Source organism: Crocuta crocuta, unplaced genomic scaffold (assembly GCF_008692635.1).
Source record: "Crocuta crocuta isolate KB4526 unplaced genomic scaffold, BGI_CrCroc_1.0 scaffold121, whole genome shotgun sequence".
Classification (NCBI taxonomy): domain Eukaryota; kingdom Metazoa; phylum Chordata; class Mammalia; order Carnivora; family Hyaenidae; genus Crocuta; species Crocuta crocuta.
Window position 1 is genome coordinate 728,057 of NW_027528608.1, and position 9,399 is coordinate 737,455.

Genomic DNA, 9,399 nt, shown 5'->3' on the forward strand with positions numbered 1-9,399 from the left:
ATGGGAGAGAGACACAGAGACACATGTGGGGAAGAAGGTAGGGGCAGAAATTGAAATCATGTAGCTACAAGCCAAAGATTTGGGGGAGCCAACAGAAGCTGGAAGAGGCAAGGAAGGATCTCCCCCAAAGAGCCTTCAGAGGGAGTGTGGCCCCTCTGTGACACCTTGATTTGGGGCTGATAACCTCCACAAGCGTGACAGAGAAAATCTGTCGTCCTCAGGCCACCACGTTTGTGGTAATTTGTTACAGCAGCCTCAGGAAATTCATCCCCGGGATGCGTCAGGAAGAGACCATATGTCTCCCTGCACTACTGCAGGAATGGGCTGGAGCCTTTCTTCTCTCTTCCCATATGAAATCCCCTTGCACCCAATGAGTCTAAGGCGTTCTCAGCCCGAGGACCCCTGCAAGGGGCTGAAAGCCACTCAGAATCAAGACCGAGAACCATGTGACCCTGGTTAAGTAACACACTCACAAGGGTGGCCTCTTTGTTGAGGTTTCTGAAGAGTGCCCCAGGGCTGCCCCTCACAGCCTGTGCCCTGTGGGCCTCCTCCTTGGGGCAGCCCAGGTTTGTCTCTCCCCTGTACCCCCTCCCCGCCCCCGCATCAGCACAGCCTCAGCACTGTCATTCTTACAGCTACCCTCCACGTCTCCCTCTCTTACTTTAGGAGAAGTTCAATGCACCTACACATATATTCCAGCCTTGTTCTTCCCCTGGGCCTGGGCCTCCCAGGTCTGAGTAAGGATGGCCAGTGGGATTACTTCCCATCTGATGGACGTGGAAGCCGCAACCCAGAGCGCGTTGGGTGTGCCTGGTGGAGGTGTGTGCAGTGGGAAGGAGTGTGCCATCCCAGCTCTGTCCAGGGCCCTCTCCCAGACCCTCAGTGGAGAGCCCAGCTGGCTGACACCTTTGCTTCTGCTGACTGGATGAGGGGAGGGGACTGAGAGACGGCAGGATGGGGCGGAGCCAGAGAGGAAGCTTTTGGTCAGTGGTCTCATTGGGTAGTCAAGGCTTCTAGAAGAACTCTCAGGGCCACAACAGACTTGGTCTGCCCCCTTTGAAGGTTGAAGTTTAGAAGAATCTTCACATAGCAGCTATATACACACAGGAGCCAGCCAGACACAACTCCTCTACCCTCCACACACACACACTTAAAACCTCAGGGCCTTTCCAGAGACCAGCTTACAAGGCTCTGCAGAGTCCAGACTCACCCAACCATCAGGCTTTCCTTATACTTACCTCCCATGCTCTACACCCTAGCCATACCACCTTTAGTTTCTAGAATATGCTCACACCTGCCACAGGGCCTTTGCACACATTGTTCTCTCTGTTGTCTGGATTCTCTTCACTCCCCTTCCTCTTCTCCTAGGCAGTTCCTGCATATCCTTCAGGCATCAGATCAAAGCCCACCTCCACTGGAAGCCTTCCCTGACATGCCCCCATACCCAGCCACTCAGATCTCCCCTTAGGGCTGTCATCAAAACTCCACCCGTCTCCAGAGCAACACTTATGACAATGGCAATTATATACCGATAGTGCTAATAAAAGCCCTCATTGGTCTTAGCTTGCATCATATGACCATTCCAGGGCTGACCTTATATCCAGCGGAAAGGAAATCTCTGACTAGCAAGGCCTACACCACAGGGACACCTTGAAACTGGGGCGGGCCATGGGAAAAGCCCCACTGGAACCACTTAGACTGAAAGTGGGAAGGTGTTTCTCAAATGGACATTACCCGGGAGCAGCAGGGCTAAACTATGCCCGCTCCCTGCCTGTGTCTGTGTCTCTGCCGAGCTGAGGGTCTCTTTTAGAGTAGAGGACAGGGGTCTGCAGGGCCAGCTGGTCGTAGGGGCAGAGAGAAAGCTGCACCTGCTCAGATCAGAGCTGCTGAACAATGTCATGGGCTCTACCAAGAGTCAGCAAGCAGGTGGTACAGGAAGGAATCTGTAGAGGATACAGGCTGCCCCATCAGAGATGCCAGAGACATGTCTCTGTCTGAGGGTGGGAGTAGCTGAGGCTTGGTCCCCCTCCACTCAGGGGACAGCTACTCAGGTGGGGGTCTGAGGGCACACTCAGCCCTTGCTGTCACAGAAGCCACATCTGGCTGCAAGGATACAGGTGGCCAACGCATAAATAAAGCATGGGAAGCAGGTGGAAAAAAAGTGAGCTGATGAAAACAGAGAGTGACTGGGGTGAGGTCAGGAAAGGCTCTTACAGGGAGAAAGAGATTGTCATGTCAATGCCTGGGGGACGAGCTCTCCTGACAGGAAACAGCAGATGCAAAGACCCTTCAGTAGAGATGAGTGTGGCAGGTTCTGGAAGGCAAAAGTTTGGAGTGGCTGGAGTATGGGAGTCCAGGGGAGCAGGAGGGAGGGGCCGCCGGAGCCCTGGAAGGGAGTTGGATTTTATCCTAAGAACTGTGAGTGTCTGGTGAAGGATGGTCAGCTGGGGAGAGAGCCCTTCAGGCTCTGAGGTGCCAAGACTCTGCAGTGGGCGAATGGGTGTCTGGGTGTCTGGTGGGAAGCCCTCTGGTTTGCAGGCTTTTGAAACACATGGGACTCCTCACAGGCTCCCGCTGCCACAGAGCAAAGTTCTGACACCACTTCTGCGTGAGGCAATGCAGACATCTGCTACATTGTAGACACAATTGGACACTTTTCAACATATTGCTCAGCCTATAATTTCCGCAGGCTGCATCTAATTCTGCCTGCACAGGGCGGAGGCGGGGTGTCGCTGGGGGCTGCCTCCCAGCGTACAAGCAGGGAGGGCAGATGTCGCCTTGTCCTCCTGTGGCTCCTAGGTGAGGGGCGGGTGCCCTCGAGGGCTTCCCGTGCCAGGCGCTGTCTGGCCAGTACCTCGGGCTGCCACCTCTCTGGCTTGCGGCATTTTGTTGGGCAAGTGGAGGGTGCATCTGGTCGGAACGGGCCAAGAGCCACAAGAACAGCGGCTGCCTCGTGAAGGAGAGGACGGCATGCGTGAGGGGCTGCCAGTCTCCCACATTAGCTTGCTGCCTCCTGACTGAGCCCAATTGTCAGAGGGACCCTGAGGCTGCGAGAGGTAAGTGATTTGCGTGAGCTCACGCAGCCACAGGTGGCCGAACCGTCACTTGACCCCACCTTGGTCTAGCTCTAGAGGCCTGAGCCTCTCAGCACCTCAGGCTTCTCGGTCATTACCTGGACACCTACAGGGCGGGCATCACCAACATCTATGGCGCCCAGAGCACTGCTCCTGCCACTCTCTCCTGGAAAACAGATCAGAGAGCAGAGAGGCTGAGGTCCCACTGACCCCAAGGGGTCCCCATGTTGGAAGCATAGGGGACAGGCCCACAACCCCATGGACAATCCTCACAGGTCCACAGCCCAGAGGCCCTGCCCACATGCCTGCTCCAGCCGGGCCCTTGGATACATGGCTGAGAAGGGCTGACAACAGACCTGGAATTCTCTAGAAGATTCCATGTGCTCTTTTCAATGGTTTGTTTTTGTCTGTGCCCATCTGAAGGGGAAGGAGGGGGAGGTGGGGCACTGAGGGCTGTCTGGGTGGGAGAGCAGGGGCTCTGTTACACCCTTGACCCAACTTCCCGGCACGGCCCTTTCAGGATCCTGGGCTGCCCACCCTCCTCACATAGGCATGATTTCCAGAGCCTGAGAGGGCAATGCTTAGCCCCTATGTGTCCAGTAACAGCCCCTCAGCAGAGGAGAAGTTTCCAGGGCGCAGCCTGAGGGACCAGGACTGCATGTCTGCATTTCTGTAATTCTCTAAGGCTGGCCTCCTCCACGAGGGAAGGAAGCAAGGTCCCTGGAGGCTCTATATCCTTAACTCTCACCAAAGGACCAAATCTCTCTTTCCAGCTGCGGGTTCAGAATAGCCTGGAGAACAGCTCTGAGCGGCCTGGCTCGGGTCATGCACCCACCTGGGACCAATCAACGGCTGCAGGGTCAGGCACGGGCGGGGAAGGTGGCTGCGGCCTCTGCCAGACTCACGGGAGGAGCAGTTCCCCAAAAAGAGAAAGTGTGTGAGCAGAGGTGAGGTTGGGGGAGACGGGGTACCCTTTCCAAAAGGAAGGCAGGGAGCAACAGGAAAATGCAACAGAAACAGCCTGGAGGGAGGTGCAGCTTGTACAGGCTTCAAAGGGGGGGCACTACTCCAGTGCGCAGGGAGGCAAGGAGCACCACAGAAGGGAGTGTGGTGTGTGCCAGCAGGGGCTATCACAAGGTGTGGCTGCTTTGTGGGGAGTATGGTCGGGCCAGAGCACCAGAAGCACATCTCTGATAGCTGGCGTGGTGCCCTTTGGAAAAGGTGCCTCCCTGAGTGAGTCCAGTCCCAGGGTGCAGGGCATGGTAAATGGAATGCAGCATGGGCCAGATTGTATAGTGCACAACATGCACAACTATGTGTAATAGCTATGACTAGAGTTATCAGGCCACTGGACAGGCCACTGGACAGACCCCATCAGCTCGCCTCAGAGAGCCTCTCTGGAGCTGAACAGTGGTGTGTGTGTGTGTGTGTGTGTGTGTGTGTGTGTGTGTCCTGTAGCAACGAGATGCCAGCGAAAACAAAAGGATGGTGGCCCCCAGCTGATGGGCAAGAAGCTGAGTGCCATACAGGCAGTTCTGAGCGGTTGCAGATTCACCTGCACACCCGCCAGAAGTGAGTGCCCCTTCCAGCTGCCTGGGTGTGGAGCAGCAGGCAGCAGCTCATTGGCAGCGTGGGCCTGCGTGGACTCTCACGCAGCTCGCGGGCCCTACGGCTTCCACCGTGGACAGGTCCCGATTCCCCCCAAGCCCGCCAGGAGGCCAGAGGCAGCGCCACGCACCAATTACCAGAGCCAATTAATTCACACTTAACGGGGTTATTTTCTTTTGCTGCACAGAACCGAGGGGCATAAAGCCCTGATTCCTCTCCTGTGGCCCCATCCGGCTCTCTGCGCTCGTATCATTTAATAACTCCTGCTGCAAATTGAAGGCCAGGCCTTCGCGGGCGATTCCCCATCAACAATCTGGCGAGGAGGCCACTGACTCCACGCTGTTTATACTTCCCTCTCCCCTCCGTAGCTCCCAGAAGTTTCCATAAAAGCAGATGTAGGTAATCAAAGACTTCCCAGCCCCAACAGCTCTGCTCCTCAAGGCCTCCACACAGCCTGCTCCCTCTGCTGGGTCACATGGCTCCAAAAGAATCTTAAACCAGCCCTGAAATCTCTCCCCAGGAAGGAAGACTCCTCCTTGCCCGCAGATCTGCCATCATTTGTCGAGTATTTTATGGTCAATAATAATAGTAATAACACCTTCACTGTCCCTTGTGCCTTTTCCAATTACGTTCCGAGCACATGGCGTGGGCCCCCCACAGCATCACGGCAGCCGATGAGCAAGGGGTCTCGTTCCCATCGTGCGGACGGAAAGAAGGCAGTATACCAAAGGTCAACCTAAGTGCCTCGCCCCAGTCTCAATGTTCCAGGAGTGCCTTCACCAAGTGCCAAGGATGTGCTGCTTAGCCCTGGAGCCTGGAGATCAGCAGGAGGGCTAGGAGGTGGACTGAATGCCAGGATTTCAGACAACCTCACTGACCCAAAGGCCTGGCCCAATCCCCTTGTTTTACAGGCAAGACCGTCAGAGCCAGCCCCTAGAGGACGCAGAGCCCCAGGCTTCCTCATCCACGCTCTCTGCAGTTCACATCAGTGCCAGCAGGAGCTGAGCCGTGGACAACAAAATGACTTTAGACTGAACAGCCAGACTGCATATATGTGGGGCTGGGTTTCCAGCATCTCCCTTGTTTCTGAAAGCCGCCCCTTCTAGGGGAATTTCCTCGTGGGTACAGTCTTGGCAAGGAGTCAGTGCCCTTCACACCATGGAGATCAGAGTGGGATGAGACCTAATTCCACCCACCTGGTGGATCCAGAAAGCAGGGGCCTGAACTAGACACAGCTGATCACATGGCTGCCCTCAGTGCTGGGAGTCTTTTTTTTTTTTTTTAGTTTATTTATTTATTTTGAAGGGGTGGGTGGGAGAGAGAGCAGGGGAAGGGCAGAGAGAGAGAGAGAGAAAAAAAATCTCAAGCAATCTCTGCGCTGTCAGCACAGAGCCTGATGTGGGGCTCAAACTCAAGAACCAGAAGATCATGACCTGAGCTGAAATCAAGAGTCAGACACAACCCAAGTCCTGGGAGTCTTAAGCAAGAGATACAATAAGGAGGCGAGTGTCCTCTCAGGAAGTCTGATTTCTCCAGAGGTGCCTTGTTGTTTGAGATGTCTGGAATCCGTTTCTATCAGCTGCAACCAAACCTCAGACCAACATGGCCCATGATAATGATCGTAGCTAATGTGTGTGGAGCACCTGCTATGTGCCAGACGCCTCTGAGTTACTTCAGTCAGTCTTCACTGATGAGGCTACAGAGGCACAGAGAGGTTAAGGAGCTCATCCAAGGTCACACAGCTACCAACTCGGGCCATCTGTCCCAGAGCCTGCATTCTTGATGAGTAGACTGGTCTGACTCAAAAGAGCACAGTGGCTTCTTGGCATCTCAAGAGCAGAAGTAGGACAGGGGCTACGATGGGTGGATAAAGCGAACTTCCCCATATTAAAAACCTCCTCTACCATAGGAGTGTGAGGGTCCTGGCAGAATCTTGGTGCCCAGTGGGGCAGGAGCACGTCATGTTTCCAGGGCCAGTCCCCCAGCCAGGGTGTATGTGTAATGCCCAGAAGCCACTCTGGCCAGGCCCTCACTGCAGGGTCATCAGCAGAGAGAGCCAGAATAGACAGGTGGAGGGCTGGGGGAGGCAGGCGCCACAGGTGTGGTCTTCAGGGCTCTGTCAGAGCCTACTGCCAAGTCTGAAGGGAAGAGGACAGTGAGCAGGAGGGACATCCCCAACTCCAGCCAAAGCAACCGCCTCTTTCTGGTTTACCTCTGGGGCTCCCACAAGGAATCTCATTTGAGCAAAGGCCTTTCCTCTGCCGACAGGAAGTTAAGTGTGAAAGTGCCAATGGCATCTCTGCCACCACTTGGGGACCTTCTGCCTGAGAATGGGCCAATGCAGTGGAAAGCAGGGACACAGCAAGAAAGCTTCCTGTCAATATTGTTTAAGTTCCTGGATCTAGCTATGCCTGAAGTCCCTGAAGTTTTGGACAGCAAGGGCCAGTAATTGGTTGATGTTATTTCAAGTTTCACTTGAGCCTGCTGACTCACCTTTCTGTCATTTTGATTTGAATGAATCTTGACAAATAGGGGTCCACACTAGAATAAGCCCCTGCTTTCCCCAGCCTTGAGGAGTTTCCAGTCATCACAGTGAAGCAAGCAGCTTTAACCACTCGCAGGGACTGTCCTACCTTGTGTTCCATCAGGAGAAGAAGTGGCAGCTGGCACGGAGCCACTCACACCCCACCAAAGATGCCTTGGGAGCCGAGGCCAAGCGCCAGAAGTCCAGTGGTTCTCCCTGCCAGAATATCCCTCTCCTACCATGACTTCTCAACCTGGCAGCCTGAGGAGGCGTCTAACAAAAACCAGTCACGTCTCTCCCTCGCTCAAAACTATCCAGTCCCCATGCACTTAGATTGTCCTTAGCCCCTGCCCAGCCTCTCCACTCCTCCCTGGCCTCCAGTGGTTTTTTTTTTTTTTAGTGTTTATTTATTTTTTGAGAGAGAGAGAGTGAGCAGGGGAGGTACAGAGAGAGAGGAACACACAGAATCTGAAGCAGGTTCCAGGCTCCAAGCTGTTGGCACAGAGCCTGACGTGGGGCTCGAACCCCCAAGCTGTGAGATCATGACCTGAGCTGAAGTTCCTGGCCTCCAGTCTTGCTGGCCTACTCTCTCCTCTGGAGCAAGCCTGGCTTGCTCTACCTCCAGGACTCACGCTCACAGTGGCTTAGCCCAGTGGGAAGGCCACTCCAGTCTGGGTTCTCCTCTTCATGCTGCTGAGCCCCGCAGTCACCTCCCCTGGGGCTTTCTCTGACTGGCCTTCCAGTCACTCTGATTTCCTTTCTTTGCAGCAGCAATGGCTGCTTGTCTTAGTCCTTGTTGATTGTCTCTTTCCCCCACAAGAACAGAACATCTTAGCATCACTGTGACCACAGGGCATGGAAGTATGCCCTCTATACTGGGCACTGAGTAAACCAGTAAACCTTTGTTGAATGAATGAATGAATGAATGAATGGTGGATACAGCCTCCAATGACTTGCCAACCACCTCCCCCTCTCCTGGTTACCCACACCTCATCTTCACCACACACATCCAGAGAGCAGCCCGCCCTCTTTCTCCACCCTCCTTCCAGAGAAGTCCCAGCATCCACGAGCAGGGATCATTCTTCTTTCCCCACCTCCATTTCAGCAACCCATGGCAGCTCTGACCACCCCGGGAGTGCAATGCTCCTGCAATGCCTCTGGCCGTGGCCACTCTGGGAGACAGCTGCAGCTCATCCTGGGGGTCCCTGAGGGAGGTGGGGGCTGCAGCGGACCCTATTCCAAAGAGCAATGGCCCAGGATAGTGGTGGGGTTTTTTTTCCATATGAGGAAAAAATTAGCTTTCCTTACCAGACAAGAATGACAATTTACAGAAAATTATGCCCTGAATTCATAATCTGGAATGAGCGGAAATGGTATTCTATAGTAATCCATCCCAACTGACTCGCTATTGTATACGCACCTGCTAACATTTTTTAAGCCGGGACTTTATGGAAAGGACATTTTGATCGCTTCTGAAGTTTGCTGAGCAATTCCCCTCACTCTCAGGCATACGGTCTTTGTGCTGGAAATTTCCCTCGTGGCTTCCCGCAGGCACCAGCAGCCGGGCACGTGGGCTCACACACGGCTCGCGCACACACAGCCGCAGCCCCCTCTTGTTGGCATGGCTCTGACGGGGGCTCTGCAGGTGCTGAGCTACGGAAATGGAAGCTGGGACAGGGAACTAACAGTTGGCACCTGTACCGAGTTTGCCGGAGGAGCTGAAACAGTGGTGCCCACCGGAATTAGAGATGCTTTCCAGCGCTGGATGAGAGGAGGGGCAGGGGACAGCGGACACATGAAGGGCCAAGCCAGGCTGCCTCTGGGCCATGCAGGGGTGAGGTCATGAGAGCTGGCCATCAGGCTGCAGAGATGCCGTGCAGGAGGGGGCCAGGCGATCATCGACACCCTCATGTCCCTGGTCTCTGTGCTTCTGTAGAAGCCACTCATTTCAGGACCCTGTTGGGGGCCATGCTACCTGGTCCTTGCCTCAGGCCTCCAGCCCAGGACTGACACAAACCCATGGTGGCCTGGGAACCCCATGGGGCAGGAATGAGGCCACCACCAATATGCTCTGTTCCTCGCCCTGGGCGTGGTGCATAGTGGGTACTGGGGAGGTACCTCCAGTCTGACTTAAGGCCTGGTCAGAGGACTGCTCCATTGGCAAGTAGGCCTTCCCACTGACACTCAGCCTGT

General features: G+C 54.8%; 1 long non-coding RNA gene across 1 annotated transcript; it reads left to right on the plus strand.

Annotated features, from left to right (window-relative positions):
- The first annotated feature begins 2,816 nt into the window (after positions 1-2,816).
- On the plus strand, positions 2,817-5,285 carry LOC144223879 (uncharacterized). Its single transcript, XR_013332854.1, has 4 exons — positions 2,817-3,056; positions 3,350-3,469; positions 3,848-4,021; positions 4,870-5,285. It is a non-coding gene; the product is annotated as an uncharacterized LOC144223879 (long non-coding RNA).
- Positions 5,286-9,399: the final 4,114 nt, after the last annotated feature.